This window comes from Podarcis liolepis (assembly GCF_965112155.1).
Source record: "Podarcis liolepis genome assembly, chromosome: 10".
NCBI classification, from domain to species: domain Eukaryota; kingdom Metazoa; phylum Chordata; class Lepidosauria; order Squamata; family Lacertidae; genus Podarcis; species Podarcis liolepis.
The window spans coordinates 47,830,774-47,851,382 of record NC_139562.1 but is presented as its reverse complement, the minus strand read 5'-3'; the positions used below and the strand labels follow the sequence as shown (position 1 = coordinate 47,851,382).

The following is a 20,609-nucleotide window of genomic DNA, read 5'->3' as shown; positions in this document are numbered from 1 at the left end:
CTATGGGTTAGTTCCATGAAAATGTCAACATATAGGACCACTTTTCATTTTCATACATGTTTAGCATGTTCTGTATCTTTCTAAATATAATTATCTGAAGTCTCATGATCTGGCAACAGTTTTACAAATGGCATTACGTATGAGCAGAACTATGCAAGATGACTCAGAATTTCTATTCCCCCACCCACCAAAAAGGTTATTTAAAGGTGTTTTCAAGAAATATGCAATAGGTGAATAGCCCTTTATTGTATTAATAGTTTTGCTTCCTTATTCAGCAGAAAATAAACTGATGTTAGGAACAAAACGTACGTTGCTTGAGTATGTTACACTGGCCACAAAAAGAAAGCCCTCCCTCATATATGAATGGAAGGTTGAACCAAGCACCACAAATACACTGTGAGTTTAGATTTGTTGTGCTGTCACTGCTTTCAATCTGACACTTAACACATCAGAGACAACCACTGAACCTGGTTGCAAACCTTGCACTCCATACTTGAAGTGTCTCTGCCCTTCCTACTGAAAGCTGAAATTCCATTGTGTTAAATAAATAGCTCATTGTTTTCAATTGTAATTAGAACAGCATTTGTTTCCCCAAACCCCTTCAGAGTTGGAAGATTCAGGGCAGTTAAAAAGGAGTGATTCTTCGCACGCAGCGTTTTGTGAAACTATGGACCTCACTCCCACAGGGAGCCAGTGAAGGCCACCAACTTGGATGGCTTCAAAAGGGGATTGGACAAATTCATGGAAGAAAGGGCTACCAATGGCTACTAGCCATGATGGATGTGCTCTGCCCTCCATGACTGGAGGCGGCAATGCTTCTGAATACCAGTTGCTGGAAGTCATAGGAGGGTAGAGGGTCCTTGTGTTGAAACCTGCTTGCTGGTACCCCACAGGCATTTGGTTGGCCACTGTGAGAACAGATGCTGGCCTAAATGAGCCATTAGTCTTAAATGAGCTCCCCAAATGAGCTCCCATTACCTATGTGCCACCAGCAGCCGAAGAGTTTTCCGGCAAATCGTTGAGATTATATTGCAGTTCAGCAGTGCAATTCTTTAGGTGTATATTCAGCCATTCTGTTGACTTTTAGAGGGGCTCACTTCTAAGTATAGATAGAACTGCTGTCTCAACTACTAGAACTGCTGTTCTGCCTCTGTGGGTTACTTGGGCTGCCTTTCAGGTTGGTTGTGTGCTTGTTTTCTTCTCCTTTTAATATTATATTCCAATTGCCTTGAGGCCCTGCCTTGTGAGTGGCTATGTGAAGGGTTGAGCCTTGAAAGGCAGGATACAATTACCGAGATAAAGAAACAAACATCTACAGCCGAATTTGGAGCTACGTGTGCTGGAAGACTCGGGACAGACAAAAGAAAGTACTTATTTATGCACCATGTAGTTAAGACTATGGCATTTGCTCCCATAAGACACAGTGGTAGACATCAAGTTGGATAGCTGTCGGGGCTGGACTGAGGAGGAATGGTGGGAGCCACCACTCCCTTTCTCTGCACCTTCCCATGAAGAGGAGGACCATGTAGATTTCAAACAGTGGTTTGCTGAAGGGCAGAGTTCAGAGGCTGACAAAGGAAAAGGCTGGGATATATTGGGGGAGCAGGAGGAAGGAGAAGCATTGGGGAAGAGTGTGCTGGGCCCAGGGATTAACCCGAGGAATGCAGTCCAGGTCTGGTCCTGTATCCAAGGATTCCACGAGGAGTCAGTCCAACAGGGCCAAGGCAGGAAACCAGGCTAGGTCAGGCACAGGGTCTCAGGCAGGTTCTAGCAAACAGCAATGTTGCTCCCGCCACCTGGGGAGGGGTCTGACAGCCTTTTATCTTTGTTGGGGTAACGGCCGGTCCTGATCCCCTGGTGACTCACCTCCCTGTCTCGCCCAAAGGCAAGCACTCCTCCTGTGAGTACTCAGGTCTCTCCTCCTCTCAGACCTGAGTCTCTGCAGCTCGGGAGACGTCGGTGGGTTACTAAACTCAGAGGCTGCCTCAGCCTCTCCTGACCCAACTGGCAGTGGAGCAGCTGTAAGTGATTGCCCAGCTGAAGGCAACGAGGTCATCCACACATCTGGAGCCAGGGCAGGCTCAGGCTCCTGACTCGGCCCAGCTGGTGCTTGTTGCAGGGGAACCTGTGCAGACTGGGGCTCTTCAGAATCAGGCCCCAGACTTGGTCCAGATGCCGCCTGAGGTAAAGGACTGAGACTCCTCTGGTTCCGAGTCCCAGGCCATCACAGAGAGGCAGGTAACAGACTCAGTGTCTCTTGAAAGCATTCCTGACCCACCCACTCCCAAAACCAGATGGGCTGTGTGAGTAGCAGAACAGAAAGCTCAGAGGCAGAAAACACTGACCAGCCTGCACAGGGGTGACGTAGATTAAGGGGGACCGAAGGGGTGGGACTTGACTTGGAGCAACGCCATCATTATAGAGACAGTGTTCCTTTGTTGCTCTCTGTGAATACTGAATAAATTACATGGTAAAAGCTCCTTTCAGTTATCTGCCTTTTGATTACCACTGGGGAAGGGATCGTAATTCCCTGAAGCCTTGTCAGAGCCTTGACAATGGCTTTAAAAGAGGAAGAAACAAATGGAGGAGGCTATCAAGAGCTACTAGGCACAATGCCTATGTTCTTCCTCCGTAGTGGGAGACAGTATACTTCTGAATACCAGTTCCTGGAAGCCACAAGTGGAGAGAGTGTTGTCACGCTCAGGTCCTCTTTGCAGGCTTCCCACAGGGATCCGGTTGGCCACCAAGAGAACAGGATGCTGGACTAGGCAGGCCATTGATCTGATACTGTAGAGCAGTGTTCCCCAACCTTGGGCCTCCAGCTGTTTTTGGACTACAATTCCCATCATCCTTGACCACTGTTCTTGCTAGCGAGGGATGATGGGAGTTGTAGTCCAAAAACAGCTGGAGGCCCAAGGTTGGGGAACACTGCTGTAGAGCACTTCTTATTTCAGTTCTCTTGAGTTTTGTGTATTTATTTACTTATTTTGAAAGGTGCTTGGAGACTCAGGACAATATGATGAGTTTGCCACCAAAGTGCCGATCTAGTTGCATCCTCCTCTGTGAGCAAAAGGCTGCTTAAAATGCCGTAACGCGGGTTTTGCGCAAGAGTGTCTTTTCACATAAAGGAGCGCAATCAAGTAAATTAATATATAGCATGCTACAAGAACAAAATCCGACCTGTCATTTGATTCTTGCTTACGGTTCTGTGATATACTGCAGGAATTGTATGGCTGGGAAGAAAACAATTCTTTATGCATGGAGGTAAGCATTCCATCTTGAGCTCGAGGGAGTGTTGCAACGAAGCATAATTAATTATGCTAATACAAGCTGAAACTTACCAACCTCGTCCCTAGTCAATTTATTTCATGCTTTGTACTGACTATGAAACATTACATTTATGTTGCAATGGACAATCAATATTATATTTTCTAAATTAGTTGTGAATGTTCTTTTTTCTTCTTCTCCCTCTTAGGGCTGCTTGGGTTATATTTACTTAAATCACCCCCCCTCCTCATTTCCACAGTTCCAGTTTCTGTCTAGGAAGAAGGGGGAAGAAGACTTTCCTTTCGAAGTACCGGAAAAGAGTTCACTCAGGGAAGGTCTCTTATTGACCAGTCTGTGGAAAGGTTTCTCATATTCAGGGATAAACTAGCTTCGAGATGGAGAGCTTGTGATATATGAAAGCCTTTTGGGGTGTTGGATTGGCAAAGCAGACCAAGGAACTTTGCAGGGTATATCAGTGCCCCATTCTCACCTTCCAATGAACACATGAAATCCTACTGTAGCAATGCCAAATATAGAAATTTAACAAGGATAGGATTTTTCCTTGCCCATTCCCAGGGGTACCTGAAGCCTTTCCTACATGCTTTAGTTATTTATTTAAAAAATAAAAATTTGAAAATATTTCAGTTAAACAAGATACAGTCGTACCTTGGATCTTGAATGCCTTGTGACTTGAACATTTTGGCTCCTGAATGCCACAAACCCAGAAATGAATGTTCTGGTTGCTGAACATTCTTTGGAACCCAAACATCTGACACAGCTTCCGTGTCTTCCAATTGAGTGCAGGAAGCTCCTGCAGCCAATCGGAAACTGTGCCTTGGTTGTTGAATGTTTTTGGAAGTAGAACGGACTTCTGGAACAGATTCCGTTTGGCAACCAAGGTAAGCTTGTAAAGTGAAAAAAATGGAAAAGGAAACCAAAAGCTGCATAAAAAACCTATAATTCTATACATATTTGTCTAAGACAAAGATATATAAATGAAATTATTATTCTAATACATATACATTTATTTATAACCTAAATTTTTATAAATGCTTTCCAGTTATAATTTTTATCCATACACAGTCTATTCCTATGAGTTCGTATGATGCAAGAGTTGTCATGTATTTTATCCATTGATAAAAGGGGGGCATAGATCTACCTTCTCAGTGGATCAATATCAGTCTTTTAGCCATAGTGAGGACGCAGAGAATCCTTTTACATTGACCAGTTGTCAAATTCCATGTTGTGGGTAGGTAACTTAAAATAATATTATCCTCTGACAATGCTAGCTTCCCCCCAAAGTAATATTTAGACAATCTAGTACTTTCTAGCACTGTCGTTGATGAGATGACTGCATTGTAGAGGGTTGGATTAGATGGCCATCGAGGTCTGTCCCAACTCTATGGTTGTATTATTCTTTTTTTGTAAACCGCTTTGAGGCTTTTTACAATCAAGCAGTATATACACTTTAAGGAATAGTAAAACACTGAAGGATGTGCAGAAAAATGCATCTATTAGTGAACCACATTGGAGGGAAATGCTTGCAAAAATGTGTATATTAGTCAAATCTGCACACAAAACTGCATTTACTGGGAGAAATTTGAACTAAAGTACCAATGAATGCTGGTGAATTTTTTATTTTATTTTTTTAAAAAAATTGCCAATTGCTGTAGAAATGTGGAGAACTGGATTTAAGATTGGAAAGATGAGAAAGGGAGAGAAGCTGAAATTGACAGACTTGTCTATTCCTAGATGCAGTCAGCATCCAGAGATGAAGGGAACTGGGTCTCCCAACAACATCTGGGGTTAACCCCTGTCATGCACAGGGAATGACCCAAACAAGTGCTGCTTAAGCAAAGCTGTGTATGTTTTATTAACTTTTGTTCAGGCCTTGTTTTTTCCCCTTCCTGTTGTCTGAATGTGAAAAAGCAGTTAAAGCAATGCAAACAATTAAATCCAAAAAAGACCAAAGTGAAGGGAATAATTTGTAACAGAGTGTCTGCTGCTATATGGTTGATAAGCCTTCGGTGTGCGTACCTGCAAGAAATCACCAGGAGCAGGCAGTGTGTACAAACAGGCTTCTCTTGCTAGATGAATAGGACAGGAAACATCTGGCCGAATGGGAACTCTTGCAGTGATTAATTTAGCCGCGAGACAGCATCTTCACTTCTATGCGGAAGGGGGAAAACGCTTTCATAGTCAAACTGCAGTCCAATATTTGTCTCTGCTGAAGGAAGTGGAAAGTTTAACGTAGGCGAAAAACACTCCTCTTTCTTTCATTTCTTCTCTTATGTACAGATGAGGGTTTTCTAAGTCAGGCACACATTGAAAACATTGTACTCAAACTTACATGGCAGAAGTAGCCTGACCAGGTGTAAGAATGCTCCACACTTCACACAGTCACCCTCCAGCTCATAGAGGGTGACTGTGTGTTGTTTTCACCCTATTCCCAGAACACCTAAAGAGGACAACATGCACACCCCTCAATGTGCTGTCCATATCCCCAAGCTATACAACTTCTGAAGCCATCAGAACTGTGTTCACAACTTTCCATTCTTGAACCTAGTTATTGCCAGCTGCTCAACTAGGTGAGTAAAACTGACCTTTCTTTTCCAACATTTCTAAATCTTGGAAGCAGCGCAGATGTTGCTGCAGCCAGAAAACCACACCAATCCTGCAAAAGTAATATGATGTCAAAAGTGAAGGCTCATGTTGAATCCCTGTTTCGCTTCTATGAAAAGTAAGCCACAAGTATGAAGACAATGGGCTGTGGATGTTGCATTTTGGAATGGGGGTCAAGGAACATGAGAGGAGGGCTGTGGGGGGTGAGCTATTAGCTCTGCCCCCATCCTTGCCATCTTCCCTGAGTTGAAGGGTGACTGTATGAAGTATGGAGGCTGTGAGAATCCCAGACGTATTCCCAATAGATTGTTTACTTTGCATATAAAAGAGGCTGCATTATTGTTTCTGATCGCCAAAGGTTTACTTTAGGCTTTCTATAGAAATGGGTGGTGGTGTCAAATGACCAGAGCTCAAACTGTGTAACATTTGACGCGAGTGGCGCTGTGGGTAAAACCTCAGCGCCTAGGACTTGCCGATCGCATGGTAGGCAGTTCGAATCCCCACGGCCGGGTGCGCTCCCGTTGCTCGGTCCCAGCGCCTGCCAACCTAGCAGTTCGAAAGCACCCCCGGGTGCAAGTAGATAAATAGGGACCGCTTACTAGCGGGAAGATAAACGGCGTTTCCGTGTGCTGCTCTGGCTCGCCAGAGCAGCTTCGTCACGCTGGCCACGTGACCCGGAAGTATCTGTGGACAGCGCTGGCTCCCGGCCTCTAGAGTGAGATGAGCACACAACCCTAGAGTCTGTCAAGACTGGGGTACCTTTACCTTTACCTTTTACCTAGCAGTTCGAAAGCATAGAGCAAGTAGATAAATAGGTGCCGCTCCGGCGGGAAGGTAAACAGTGTTTCCGTGTGCTGCTCTGGTTCACATGACCCGGAAGCTGTACACTGGCTCCCTCGGCCAATAAAGCGAGATGAGCACTGCAACCCCAGAGTCGGTCACGACTGGACCTAATGGTCAGGGGTCCCTTTACCTTTTTACTTAAATCATGCCAGATTTTATTAGATATGATTTAGCTGATCAGCAGCAGCACTACACAATTTCACGTTGATTTTGCTTAACTATACATTGCCTTCCTTGTAAATCTGCCATGTTAAGCAGAAACTGCTTATTCAAAGAAATAATAATAAAAAATTGGGTTTAAAATAAAATCCAATCAGTTCTTTCCTTTCAGAGACCAACAACATTGACTATTGGAGTCAATCAGGAAAACATGGATTTCACTGGTGTCTGGCGACTTGAGCCAATATATCCTGCAAAACAATTAGAACCATCTGTGGTTAGCTAAGCATTTGATGAAGATTATAGCCAACAAATTATAGTTTTAGCATGCAGGGTGAAGAAAATGTGTTTACCTCCTGATGCGGAAAATAGTTTATGCTCAAATATTCTTACCTGTGCCAAATACAAATGAACAACGTTGGCAAGGTGGTGGGAACATAGTCCTCTTGCAGGAAGAAATTTGTCAGTAACTTTTATGGCCATCCTTCCATAAAGTCTGAAGTGTGCCTTACTGGGTTTCTAATGTATCATTATTGATGTAGAGCAGGGGTGGAGAATCATTTTTCGGCCAAGGGCTGCATTATGGCAAACCTTAGGTCAATGGAAGGCAAGGCAAGATGCAAAAGACGTGGGTGGGTGGTGTGACAAGAGTCAATGAGTGGGTGAAGCAAGAGATGTGACCCATTTTTGTCCAGTAGGCAACACTCCAACCACCCAAAAGTAAGAGGTTTCTAAGCCCCTCCTCTCAATATTTCCATCCAGGAAAACAAAGGCAGCATGACAAATTCCAGTGATGCAAAAGAATTTAAGGAGCAGGGCTGGTGAAGAGATGTTACATTATATATTATAGAAGCTCGAGGAGCCACATCTGACCTCTTGGTCTGAAGCTCCCCGTTCCTGACATATGGAGATCCTTTTGCATTGCTGGAGAGGCCAAGTAGTCACTTTAACCATTTTAGCAACTGCACTGCATGGCTGGCTCAGGTTCACCTAGTGTTGCAAGTCAGACTTCACCCATCCTGTATTTTTGTCTTTGACTTGTGATGCCTAAATGCAGAACTTTCTATTTATCTCAGTCAATTTCATCTTCTTGGTTTCAATCCAGAGGTCTAATCTGTTGAGATAATTGTGAATCTCGATCTTGTCTTTTATGGTGCTAGCTACGTACACCTCTCAACTTCACATCATCTGCACATTTGAGAAGCAGCCCCTCTCCGCTTTGTTCCCCAAGTCATTTATAAAGTACAGAGCCTAAGACGGAGCCCTGTGGTACTCCACCCAAGGCCTCCAGGTTGATGCAGAACTTTCGGGCATGGTTGCTCCAAGCTGATCGACCTAACAGTGGCACCATCCAGCCCACATTTTACCAGGTTGACATCAAGGATATCATGGGAGATCATGGTCAGGAATTTATGAAAGGTAATAAACATACCAAAGTCTTTTGGAGTCAAAGAAAATTGTACGAATAAACTGACGTGGGAGGACAAGATGGAGAAGGAGGAGTCTTAATCTGAAAATAATTTGCCACGTTTGCAAAGCATAGCTTAATAACTGAAGGTGTTGTGCTTTTCAGTAGCTTACAATGGAACAGCTGGAAAAAAATATCACTAGATATTAGAGAGAGCCACTTCCCAGGAAAGGGTCATTGATGGGAAAACTTCTACATGGCTTCATTTTCACATACTACTCTTAGTATGTGTGAATGGGGTTTAATTCTACAACTTTGCCAAATAACAGTGATCCGGACTGATTTTGTCAAAACCATCTTCCTCTGTTTCTAAAATCTGGTCCACCTACTTGTCAGAGCCTTAAACTCTGCATCTCCAAAAGATTTGGGTCAAATCTTTTCACTTACTCCCCATTTCACAACTGAATGATATTTGAGAGAAACATGATCCTAGGCAAGGTCATTTTGTTAGAATCGTATTTGTTATCAGGGAATAATGATCATACTGCCATGTCAAAGTGACAGGAGTGAGAGTGAAGGCCTCATTCTATCTAGTAAAAAGTAACGAATCAGCAAAACGCTCTGGACTGAGTGGGAACGGGTGATTTGGGTGAGACAAGCTTGAAAATAGATAAAGTGAGGCTTGTCCAAGATGAATACTTCTCTGGCAATGCAAAAGGAGCTACGCACATCAGGAGTGGGGAACATCATACCCAGAGGTCAGATGTAGCTTGCCAGGCATCTCTAATACGGTTTTGTGAGTCTCCCCAGGCCACACATCTTCGCCAGTCCTGCTTCATGTTCTTAAATACTTTTGCATCACTGGAATGTGTCCTTGAACTGTCATGCTGCCTCTGTTTTCCTGGGTGGGAAGACTGGGAAGAGTGGCTTAGAAGCCTCTTAGTTTTGAGTGGTTGGAATGTAGCGTATTGAACAAAGATGAGTCAAATTCCTTGCTCCACCTGTGGAATGCCCTCCCATCAGATGTCAAAGAAATAAACAACTATTGGACTTTTAGAAGACATCTGAAGGCAGCCCTGTTTAGGGAAGCTTTTAATATTGGATGAATAATTGTATTTTAATATTCTGCTGGAAGCTGCCCAGAGTGGTTGGGGAAACCAAGCCAGATGGGTGGGGTATAAATAAATTGTTATTGTTATTGTTATTGTTATTGTTATTGTTATTGTTATTGTTATTGTTATTGTTATTGTTATTGTTATTGTTATTGTTATTGTTATTGTTATTGTTATTGTTATTCATCTGCTTGTTGCCTCTTGCCCTTTCTACCACTACATGGGACCGCTGGAAGGTTTCCCATAAAAAAGAGCCCTCAGACTGAAAAAAGATTCTTCTCCCCTGGCCTACATCAATAAATATGCTGCAGAAACCTAGGAAGGTAGAAAGCACATCTGAGATTTTATGGAAGGATATCCAGTGATACTAATCAATGTTTTTAAAAAGTTGCCGATAAATTTCATGAGGACTATGTTCCCACCACCTTGCATTTGTTGATGGTGAGGGCTCTGTATTTAGGTAATCTCATTGATGTTATATTTAATAACTATTGTTTGCTGCTTTTTAAAATGGTTTTAAATTTCGGAATGTTAATGTTTATTGATTTATAATTTATTTAAATCTCTCTCTCTCTCTCACACACACACACATATACACAGGTGTCCCTCCACTTATGCACAATGGACTCACGCATGACATGATAAATATGCAAGATGCCAGGATATAAGTACGTAAATAATTCAGTTCAATGGTGGGAGAGAGCTGGAGAGTCCTTGTGGTTCATGAGGAGACCCTGAAGCGCAGAAGAGAGCAGAGGCAGAGCGGGGCTTTGTTTGGGCTGCTCTGCCTCCCCACCTAACAGCTGGCATGTGGGGTAGTGCAGCCGTTTTCCCAGGCATCTCCAGCCTCCTGCTGGTCCCAGAGCTTCAAGTCGAGTTGTGGAAATTTTTGGATACAGTATTTTTGGTGTGGATTGGAGAGAGCAACAGAGAGGGCATTTAAAGGATATTTTGAGGGTGCCCCCCACACTTTACATGACTTCACTTATGTGTGTGGGCCCCCTAGAATGTAACTCCTGCATGAGTTGGGAGTACACCTGTGTGTGTGTGTGTGTGTGTGTGTGTGTGTGTGTGTGTGTGCCATCCTTCCTCTTGGGATCTTACTCAGTGCAGCAAAATGTAATTTATAAAATAGTTGTACAGCCATACCTTGGAAGCCGAACGGAAGCCGTTCTGGAAGTCCATTCAACTTCCAAAACTTCTGACTTCCGAGGTATGGCTTCTGATTGGCTGCAGAAGCTTCCAATCGGAAGCCACGGAAGCCCCACTGGACGTTTGGCTTCCAAAAGAACATTTGCAAACCGGAACACTCACTTCTGGGTTTGCGGCATTTGGGAGCCAAAACGTTTGACTGCTAAGGCATTCATCAACCAAGGTACAGCTGTGTTTATAAAATCAGGGGGAAAACACAAGAAAAGCAAAATTACAGCAATTACTAACCACCAGCAACCATTCTCAATAGCCTGGATAAAGATCCATGTTTTGAGCTGGTGACTGAATGCCATTACATTGGACACCAGCCAAATTTCAGGGAGCAAGGATTTCAAAAACCTCCCCAGTTTCCAGCACCCAGGGTCAGGAGCAGCCTCTTCACTTGCCTTGGCATTGTGCATGAGCAAAAGTTTATAATACACTTCATAAAGGGACCCCTGACCATTAGGTCCAGTCGTGACCGACTCTGGGGTTGCAGCGCTCATCTCGCTTTACTGGCCGAGGGAGCCGGTGTACAGCTTCCGGGTCATGTGGCCAGCATGACTAAGCCGCTTCTGGTGAACCAGAGCAGTGCACGGAAAGACCGTTTACCTTCCTGCCACAGTGGTACCTATTTCTCTACTTGCACTTTGACGTGCTTTTGAACTGCTAGGTTGGCAGGAGCAGGGACCGAGCTACGGGAGCTCACCCCGTCGCGGGGATTCAAACTGCCGACCTTCTGATTGGCAAGTCCTAGGCTTTGTGGTTTAACCCACAGCGCCACCCGCATCCCTATACACTTCATACTTGACTTCAATTTACATGTAAATACCGTACGTCACAGCACAACCAATCTGATGCCTATCATTACAAAAGAATATATCTAAGAGGCATGCATGATGACACTTGTGTAGCCACATTCCACTGAGATTCACATCAGCATGAAGGGCAGTGCTCAGCTCTGGGCACTGCAATTTACCGTATGCTGACATACTGGAAGTTCCCTGTGCATTCAAAGAAACTGAGCCAGAGAAAGGCTTTCCTTTTTTAAAACTGCAGTTTAGTGCTCTCTGCTTGGTCTAGGCTTTCCCCTTAGCTGCCCCACGGCTGTTACAAATACTAAGGATTGAACACTGTGGCAGACTGTCTTGCCAGAGTGGTGCATGCTCTAGTTATCTCCCGCTTGGACTACTGCAATGCACTCTACATGGGGCTACCTTTGAAGGTGACCTGGAAATTGCAATTAATCCAGAATGTGGCAGCTAGACTGGTGGCTGGGAACAGCCCCTGAGACCAGATAACACAGGTCCTGAAAGATCTTCATTGGCTCCCAGTACGTTTCCAAGCACAATTCAAAATGTTGGTGCTGACCTTTAAAGCCCTAAATGGCCTCAGCCCAGTAAACCTGAAGTAGTGTCTCCACCTTCATCATTCTGCCTGGACGCTGAGGTCCAGCACTGAATGCCTTCTGATGGTTCCCTTGCTGCAAGAAGTGAGGTTACAGGGAACCAGGCAGAGGGCCTTCTCGGTAGTGGCGCCTGCCCTGTGGAATGCCCTCCCAGCAGTTGTCAAGGCAATAAACAGCTATTTTACTTTTAAAAGACAACTGAAGGTGGCCCTGTTTAGGGAAGTTTTTAATGTCTGACGCTCTATTTTTTTAAATATTCGGTTGGAAGCCACCCAGAGTGGCTGGGGAAACCCAGTCAGATGGGTGAGGTATAAATAAATTATTGTTGTTGTTGTTGTTGCAGAATCTTAGAACTATAGAGAAGGAAGGGATCCAAAGGGATCTAGTTCAACCCACTGCAATGCAAGGGCACTTCTGAAACATTGAGATCATGCCCTCCAACATTATGCAGCCCAAATCTGGGACACCCACTTCCTGGCCCAAAATCCCTTGTTGAGTCATATGACCTGTGCAAGATTGCAGACCCAGAAAAAGCACTTGTTTGGGCACAGTGCCCAAAAATGTGCATTTTGGGGTGCCATACAAGATCAAGGACCCGAAAAAGCATTTCGGGGTGAGATCCTGGACCCAATTAATGCAAGAGCAAGGAGCCCGAAATGACAATCATGCTCTCATAGGGAGAAAACAGGGTGTCCTGGTTTTTCCAGGGCAGTTGACAGGTATATGATATGCCATGATAGTAGAATGACACAATGTTCCTATTAAAAACTGATTGCTTCTATCAGCATTAACGTAAGTGGGCAAAATACGGTTGGAGATGTTGATGCTGGAGTTTCAGAGCTGTGAAGCTTTCATAAATTAACACCATCACATTGGAAAGGGCAATGTATTTCTGTGACACGCTTGTCCTCTCCACAGGCTGAACTATGCTGCTGGAAATTGGTTACAGATCTAAAAAAGAAAAACTAGCAAGGAATTCTTTCCAAAACACCACAATTAAAAACAAAACACAGTTCCGCTTTATGTTTTCCATTACTCTGCCCTCTTTGGGTTAAAGGATGTAACGTGGCACTTAACCTTGACTGCTTCTGTCTAGATCAGGTATCCATGTTTTCCGTTTTCCAGGAACTATCTGTGGTTCTGTTCTTGTCACTCGTTTTCTGCAGAGAGATACACTGTGCACGGCTAGCTGTTCCATGGAAAACAGCTGCCAGTGCTTGTCATGCCATCTGCGGTGTATGACTTTGGGACATAAGCAACAGCTCTGTGGAAAAACCGTGCCAACTTCCATTCTTAGTTACAATTGCTACCCCATTGGCATCAGTGGGATGGCACCGATACAACACAGGGATCTAGCCGATTGATTCGAGCCGTGAAATAATGAGCACCAAGGATAACCTTACCATCAGGTGACTCCAAGCATCTGCTTACAGTGACACATTGCAGGGGGCTTGTACACCGACAAAGGCAGTTTCAATTCTCAACATGACTTTTGTACCTCACCTTTTTGTGAGGAAGATCAGAATGCATGGACTGCCGGCAGATCTGATAGCAGGCACAATAGTTGTAAGCCCTCCTTTGGATCCCAGGTGTCGCCCCAAACATGTGAGGTGGGATCCAGAGGCAAAGTGAATCACAGTAAATATTTCCCATGTACTTCTGAATGCTGCTGCAAGAATGGACAGTGGTGTGAAAAGACCCTGGAAATCATGGAAAGTGTAATCCTGATTCCTGAACACCTACCATGATGGAGCTTTTAACACTTCCTGTTGCCCCACCTTATTAAGTAGTAGTAGTAGTAGTAGTAGTAGTAGTAATAATAATAATAATAATAATAATAATAATAATAATAATAATAATTTATTTATACCCTGCCCATCTGGCTGGGTTTCCCCAGCCACTCTGGGCAGCTCCCAACAGAATATTAAAAATACAATAAAATATCAAACATTAAAAACTTCCCTAAACAGGACTGCCTTCAGATGTCTTCCAAAAGTCAGATAGTTGTTTATTTCCTTGACATCTGAACGGAGGGCATTCCACGGGAGGGCACCACTGCAGAGAAGGCCCTCTGCCTAGTTCCCTGTAGCCTCACTTCTCACAGTGAGGGAATCGCCAGAAAGCCCTCAGAGCTGAACAGTGGTGGTGGAGAAGCTCCTTCAGATATACTGCTTATTAAGTTTAACTGTAGGACAGAGAATAGGTGATAACTATCTGTAGGGCACAGCAGGCATCTAGGAAAAGGCCGGATTGGGTCTGATTCTGAACAGATCCCAGTGGAATCATGGAAATCCAGTGACCAAACATAACTCACATGGTTAGTTTGACATGTGCACATTAAATCTGTGCAAGAACCCTAGTTGATCATACAGAAAGAGAGAAGGCTAAATGTAGCTATGAAACAGATCATTGCTCAGTCGGTAGAGCATGAGACTCTTAATCTCAAGGTCATGGGTTCAAGCCCTACGTTGGGCAAAAGATTCTTGCATCGCTGGCGGTTAGACTAGATTACCCTTGTGGTCCCTTCCAACTCTACAGTTCTAGGATTATGTATTTTTTATTGTATCGATATAGATTATAACAAAATAAGAAATGGTAAATAAAAGAGTGCTTAAAACAAGGTTCAAATAATCACTATGTATCAAACTAATCATTAAATAAGCAACTGGGTTAAATCAGTGCAGGTGCTACATCCAAACAGCTCAGATTTGTTTAGCATTGGGCAAGCACAGAAAGTAGCAGCAGAAAAAGCAACACAAAGATCTGTGGTTTTGCACGTTGCCTGGCCAGTCCTATTTAGACTGGGCTACCTGTGCTGACCTATTAATACCCTGATCAGCCACATGGAATAGCAGGTATGAAACAAATCCCAGAGTTGTCAGGTGCCAGCACCAAACTGATATACCTGCAATACCATCTTGCTTGAAGGTCTGCATCAAATAATTGTCACTTTTAGACCATAAGAAAAATCGATAGGTCTTACTAGGTGGATTCTCGCAAGTATGGTTTACCTTTCAGAAATGTAATCTCCAGAATGCAAGAAGGTTTTCATCATGCGCATGCTTTTTCAAAAGTCCCATTGAATTCAGGGAGAATTCCTTCCGAGTAAACAAATTTAGGATCCATGTCATTGGCAGCACAATCCTACACACGTTCACTCAGAAGCACATTCTGTCCTGTTCAGTGGGGCTTACTCCCAGGGAAAGCGTGCATAGGGTTGCAGCCTGGTCTCTGGCTGTGTACACACCATATGTTTATAGCACCCCACCAAAGATTAACTGTAGTTTTTAAGGGTGCTGGGAGCTGTAGGTGAAGATCTTCTTCCAACAGGCTTGGGGGAATTGACTGCTTTAAATGAAAGGTCTGGAACTGTGCTGATTGTAATTATGTATGCAGTTTCAATTCTATTAATGTTTCATTGTTTATTAAATGGTTTATTTCTTTATTTCTTTTTTTAAGTGATTCTTGTTTTTATCTGTAAGCTGCTTAGAGTCCTGTAAGGGAAAAAGGTGGGGTATAAATAAATCAGGAGTGCCTGGCCAGTGTGGTGTAGTGGTTAAGAGCGGTAGTCTCGTAATCTGGGGAACCGGGTTTGCGTCTCCGCTCCTCCACATGCAGCTGCTGGGTGACCTTGGGCCAGTCACACTTCTTTGAAGTCTCTCAGTCCCACTCACCTCACAGAGTGTTTGTTGTGGGGGAGGAAGGGAAAGGAGAATGTTAGCCGCTTTGAGACTCCTAAAGGGGAGTGAAAGGCGGGATATCAAATCCAAACTCTTCTTCTTCTTCTGGCGTGGTCTGGTCCATGGGGTCACAAAGAGTCGGACACGACTAAACAACAACAACAATAAATAAATCAACAACAACAACAACATGTAATGTGAATTCCCAGCTATTAACAGGTGTCCCTGTGTCACTGTGAGTGGAAAGCAGAGGAGAACTATTTTCAAACAGAAGGTACATTCCAGTTCACATAGGTTTAAAATAAAGGAGAAAAACAGGGAGAACTGCTCTGAGGGCTCCTCCAGACCACCTGTTTATTTAGCATTCATCCTGATTTGCTGGTCTTTATTGATTTTTGTTCTGGTTAATTTATGGGGTAGTTATACGACTGCACTCATTCTGCTTTGCTTGCAGGGTGTTTACACAGATTTGTTGTGCTGGAGTAGTAGGGAATGAGGTGGGATGCTCTTCCCGTGCCAGTGAGCAAGGAGGCCAAAGTGGCTGTCATAGATCTCTCCATAGGGAGCACCATGGAACCAACTCTCCCTGACTTGGGTGTCAAGAAAAAGGCGGCTTCCAGGGAGGAAAGAAGAGGACATCCCTCATTGGTGCTGCTGAGATGCTACAATTTGTACTGGTGGTGGCAGGCACTCCCATTCATTCAATGGGGCATTTGAACCTGATGCCACTTGGAGGCACAGGAGCCAAGTTCTAGGGGCTGAGGTAGCCCCCCATAAAATATTTGAGTGCTGGACCCCCATGGGCAGGGGAGGCAGCTGCCACCCCCAATCAAGTAAATAAAAAAAAAATACCTAACTAACCAATCACACTGCAGATAATTCAGTTCTGCTCCCTAACAATACATCAAGGTATACCTCCATAATACCTCAAGGACTGCCTCTTCCCATGTGAACCTACCCGGACCCAGAGAACATCTTCTGAGGCCCTCCTTCGTGCACCTCCTCAAGAGGTGCAGAGGGTGGCAACACAAGAATTGGCCTTTTCTGCAGTGGCTCCCCATCTGTGGAATGGTCTCCCTAGGAAAATCCATCTGGCGCCTTCATTATACACCTTTAGGCGCCAGGCAAAAATGTTCCTTTTTAACCAGGCCTTTGGTTGACCTGATTGACCTCCTATACCCTTTTAGAATGTGGCTCTTTTTGTGTGTGTTATTGTTCTTATTTTAACTGTATATATTGTGATCTTTTCTGTGATCCACCCTGAGACCTCTGGGTATAGGGCGCTATATAAATTCAATAAAATAAATAAATAGAATAAATCCTGGCTATGCCCACGCATCCCTCCCCCAAGTTGATGGGCATCGCCATTCAAATGGTGGGTGGGTGTGCCCTGCCGTGTGGGGTAAGGTAAAGGACCCCTGGACGGTTAAGTCCAGTCAAAGGCTTACCTGCAAACCCTGCCCCACCCCAATACAGTGGTACCTCGGGTTAAGAACTTAATTCGTTCTGGAGGTCTGTTCTTAACTTGAAACTGTTCTTAACCTGAGACACCACTTTAGCTAATGGGGCCTCCCGCTGCCGCTGCGTGATTTCTGTTCTCATCCTGAAGCAAAGTTCTTAACCCGAGGTACTATTTCTGGGTTAGCGGAGTCTGTAACCTGAAGCGTATGTAACCCGAGGTGGTTGTTGTTTAGTCATTTATTTGTGTCCGACTCTTCGTGACTCCATGGACCAGAACATGCCAGGCACTCCTGTCTTCCACTGCCTCCCGCTGTTTGGTCAAACTCATGCTGGTAGCTTCGAGAACACTGTCCAACCATCTCGTCCTCTGTCGTCCCCTTCTCCTTGTGCCCCCCATCTTTCCCAACATCAGGGTCTTTTTCAGGGAGTCTTCTCTTCTCATGAGGTGGCCCCTTCATGGATCACTGCCTTGCCGTGGCGAAGGGGCTTGGATAACTCAGAGAAGCTATGAGCTATGCCGTGTAGGGCCACCCAAGATGGACAGGTCATAGTGGAGAGTTTTGACCAAACGTGATCCACCATGAGCAGGAACCGGCAAGCCACTCCAGTATCCCTGCCAAGAAAACTCCATGGACAAAGACAACTGTATTTTATTCAAGTTAGCATCCCTGCTTAGATGCGTGGCCGAGGATCCAGGACTTGGCCAAATGGTTGCCCCCCACATCCCGTCCCTACGATCCTGATCTAGTTATGGGGCAATTTGTGCCCCCCAACACCCCCAAACCCTTCAGGGCGCAGTTCAGCGTCCTTAGGCGCGCTCATGGCTCGGCCACTCGCGTGCCGCCGAGCCCTGCCTTCCCCGTCGCGTCCTCGCCTCGCCTCTTCTCCTCTCCCGCCGCCGGGAGCCTTGGAGATGTTGCGGCTCAGGCAGCAGGCGCCTCCCCGCCGCCCGGCAGCCTCCGCCCCACTCGGCGAGGGCGGTGGCGGTGGCAGCGGCTCCTGGTCGAGCCTCCCCGGCTGCCCTTGACACCAATCCCCCTCGGAGCGGCAACAAAAAGCAGGCAGGGGCAGGTGGCGGAGAGGGACGGCGGCGCGCCTCCTCCTCCTCCTTCCGCGCGCGGCCTCCCAGCGACTCCAGCCCGAGGCGGCCGCGGCGCACAAAAGGCCCCGTGTCTTCCGTGCCGCCTCTTTTCTTTCGCGGCGGCGGCGGCCTCTGCAGGCCACGTCATGGGGAAATAAATAAATAAATATCGCCCCATTCAGCCAGTGGCAGCGAGCAGGAACCGGCGGCGGCGGCGGCTGGAAGATTAGGACCAGCCCACCCAAACTAGACACACCCAGAGAGGGAGACCAAGCCAGGTAACGTAAAACGGAGCCATCCAGTTCATCTTTTTTTTTAATTAACAAAATAGATGGGCAGGGCGGCCGGGTTTCTAGGCAGAAGGGGGCCGCCGTCTGTTCCAGCCCCATTGTCTCCGCCGCTTCGTGTTTGAATGTCCCTGCTTCTGCCGCCCGAGTGTGTTGCTAACTGTGTCGGAATGGTGTCGCTTAAGCAACGAGAAGAGCGCCTGGTCTGCTGCTGCTGCTGCTGCCGCCGCCGCTGCGATCGCGTTGGCTTTGGGATGCGAGGCGCCCCAGTCCGAGCTCACACTGTGGATGATGCATCACACACGGGGGAAGCGGGCAGAGCAGGCGCGAGGGGTGCGGGGTGGGCGGGAGACCTACACTATGAACGGCGACCGCCGCCAAAGGAGCAGCGGGGAGTTGCAAGCAGAACACGGTGCCCCCCCCCCCCGTCCCCGTGGATGAGAAGGATGGATGGGGAGCGCGGTCGGAGCTCGCTTCCCTGCCTGGCCCCGTCCGATCAGTGACCTCCAGAGATGTACCCCGTGGAGATCGCGCAATGGCACTCACCCACGTAGACCCAAGTGACAGATGCCCATCCGAACCACCATACACCCCTTAGAGCCACTCCCACGCTCCCACGTGAGCCCCCCCTAAAACATAATTTATTGGAGGGGCCGCTCCCAAAGTGGATGGGCATTGCCATGGTGCGCGCGCGCGCGCTGCGTCGTCATATGGCCTGGGGCTCACCTGAGCGCCCCCAACATTTTATTCAAGTTGGCACCACGTTGCGTGTGCGCGCCCGATCACAACCGATCCTCCCCTCTTCTCACCCCCCCCATCACGTTGCTCCCCGGTTCCAGTCTTTAGCTAGCGGGAAACGCACGCCTGCAGCGCTGCTGCTTTTCGGAGAGGGGCTCTTCTTTCTCTACCCCCCCCCCCACCCAAAGGAGCCATTTTGAATGGGGGAGTGGGTGGCACGGTGGAGAAGAAAGGAGCTGCTTGCCTGGGCCGGGCACCGTGGCTTGCAAGAGCTGCGGGTTTGTGGGTGGTTGGGTGGGTAGGCAGAACGCGTGCCGCTACGTCGCTGGTGCGCCTTTGTGTCTGCGCTGCCGCAGCAGGAGGAGGTGGCTAAGGCATCGCTCGCGTGTGCGCGCGGGTCTCCTTCTGGAGCTCCTTGCCGAGCGCGGCCCTTGCCTCCGCCTCCGCGCCGCGAGGGGACTCGGGGTGGCTAGGATCAGGCGGTGTATTTCTGGGCAGGCAGGTCTGCCTGGGTCTGGCTTTTCTTTCTCTAGCCCCCCCCCCTCCGCTTCTTGGTAGTCAAATTCTCCAAGGGTCAGGCGCCTGGAGCCGGATGATGCTCTTCGCGCTGGGCGGGGAGGCGGTGCGTCAGAGGCGCGCGTGGATGGCCTGCCTTTGCGCAGCGCGTCTCCTGGTTTCCAAGGCCCCACCTCGGCGGCGGCCAATGGGAGGCGCGCGGCGGCCAGCAAGGCTTGCGAGGGGATGAAGGAAGCGAGAACTCGATCCGTCGGCGAAGGGAGGGACGCCGACGTCACGAGAGAGGGGGGCTTGGCCGGCAAGCTGCAGCCGGTTGGCTCTGGCGGGCGCCAGGCCACGTGGAGCGCGGCGCAGCAGCCGCTGGCACCGCCGTCGGCCCGCACGCCGGAGAAGGGCACGCCAGGCTCCTCGCAGATGCAGCCTCCTCATTCATTGCTGGCGCCTCCGCAGGGCAGCTTGACCTTGCCGGGCAGTTTCCGTTTCGCGCCGCCTGCGGAGCTCCGGAGCTGTCCAAAGAAATCGTGTGCACGTTTGTTGTTTTTGCGGGGGGGGGGGGGAATCGGCTCCACGGATCTGGAGGGGGCTTCCTTCTGAGTAAATAGATCAGGCAGTAAAGGAGGAATCTAACGTAGGATGGTGGGTTTTGTCATGGTCGTGTGATCCTCAATTCATTTCATTTGCAAGGCCATTGGCTTATAGGGGACCGTCAGCATAGTGGCTTTGCTGCCGGGACTTGTATGTGAGGCTCTGAATAGTGGTGACCTTAGGAGTCGACTCCAGTAAGAGTCTAAGGACACTTTAAAAACGTGATACATTTGTTGTTACTTGAGCTTTCC

General features: G+C 47.0%; 2 protein-coding genes across 2 annotated transcripts in view; both read left to right on the top strand.

Annotated features, from left to right (window-relative positions):
• Window positions 1-20,609, top strand: part of LOC310688179 (uncharacterized protein) — a gene marked incomplete at its 3' end in the record, with an annotated part of 317,822 nt that overhangs the window by 176,928 nt on the left and 120,285 nt on the right. The window lies entirely within an intron of this gene.
• Window positions 18,123-20,609, top strand: part of SLC16A7 (solute carrier family 16 member 7) — a 98,014-nt gene continuing 95,527 nt past the window's right edge. The window contains exon 1 of the mRNA XM_083463627.1: window positions 18,123-18,510. The gene's annotated coding sequence lies outside the window, so the exon portion shown is untranslated. The remainder of the gene's footprint in view (window positions 18,511-20,609) is intronic.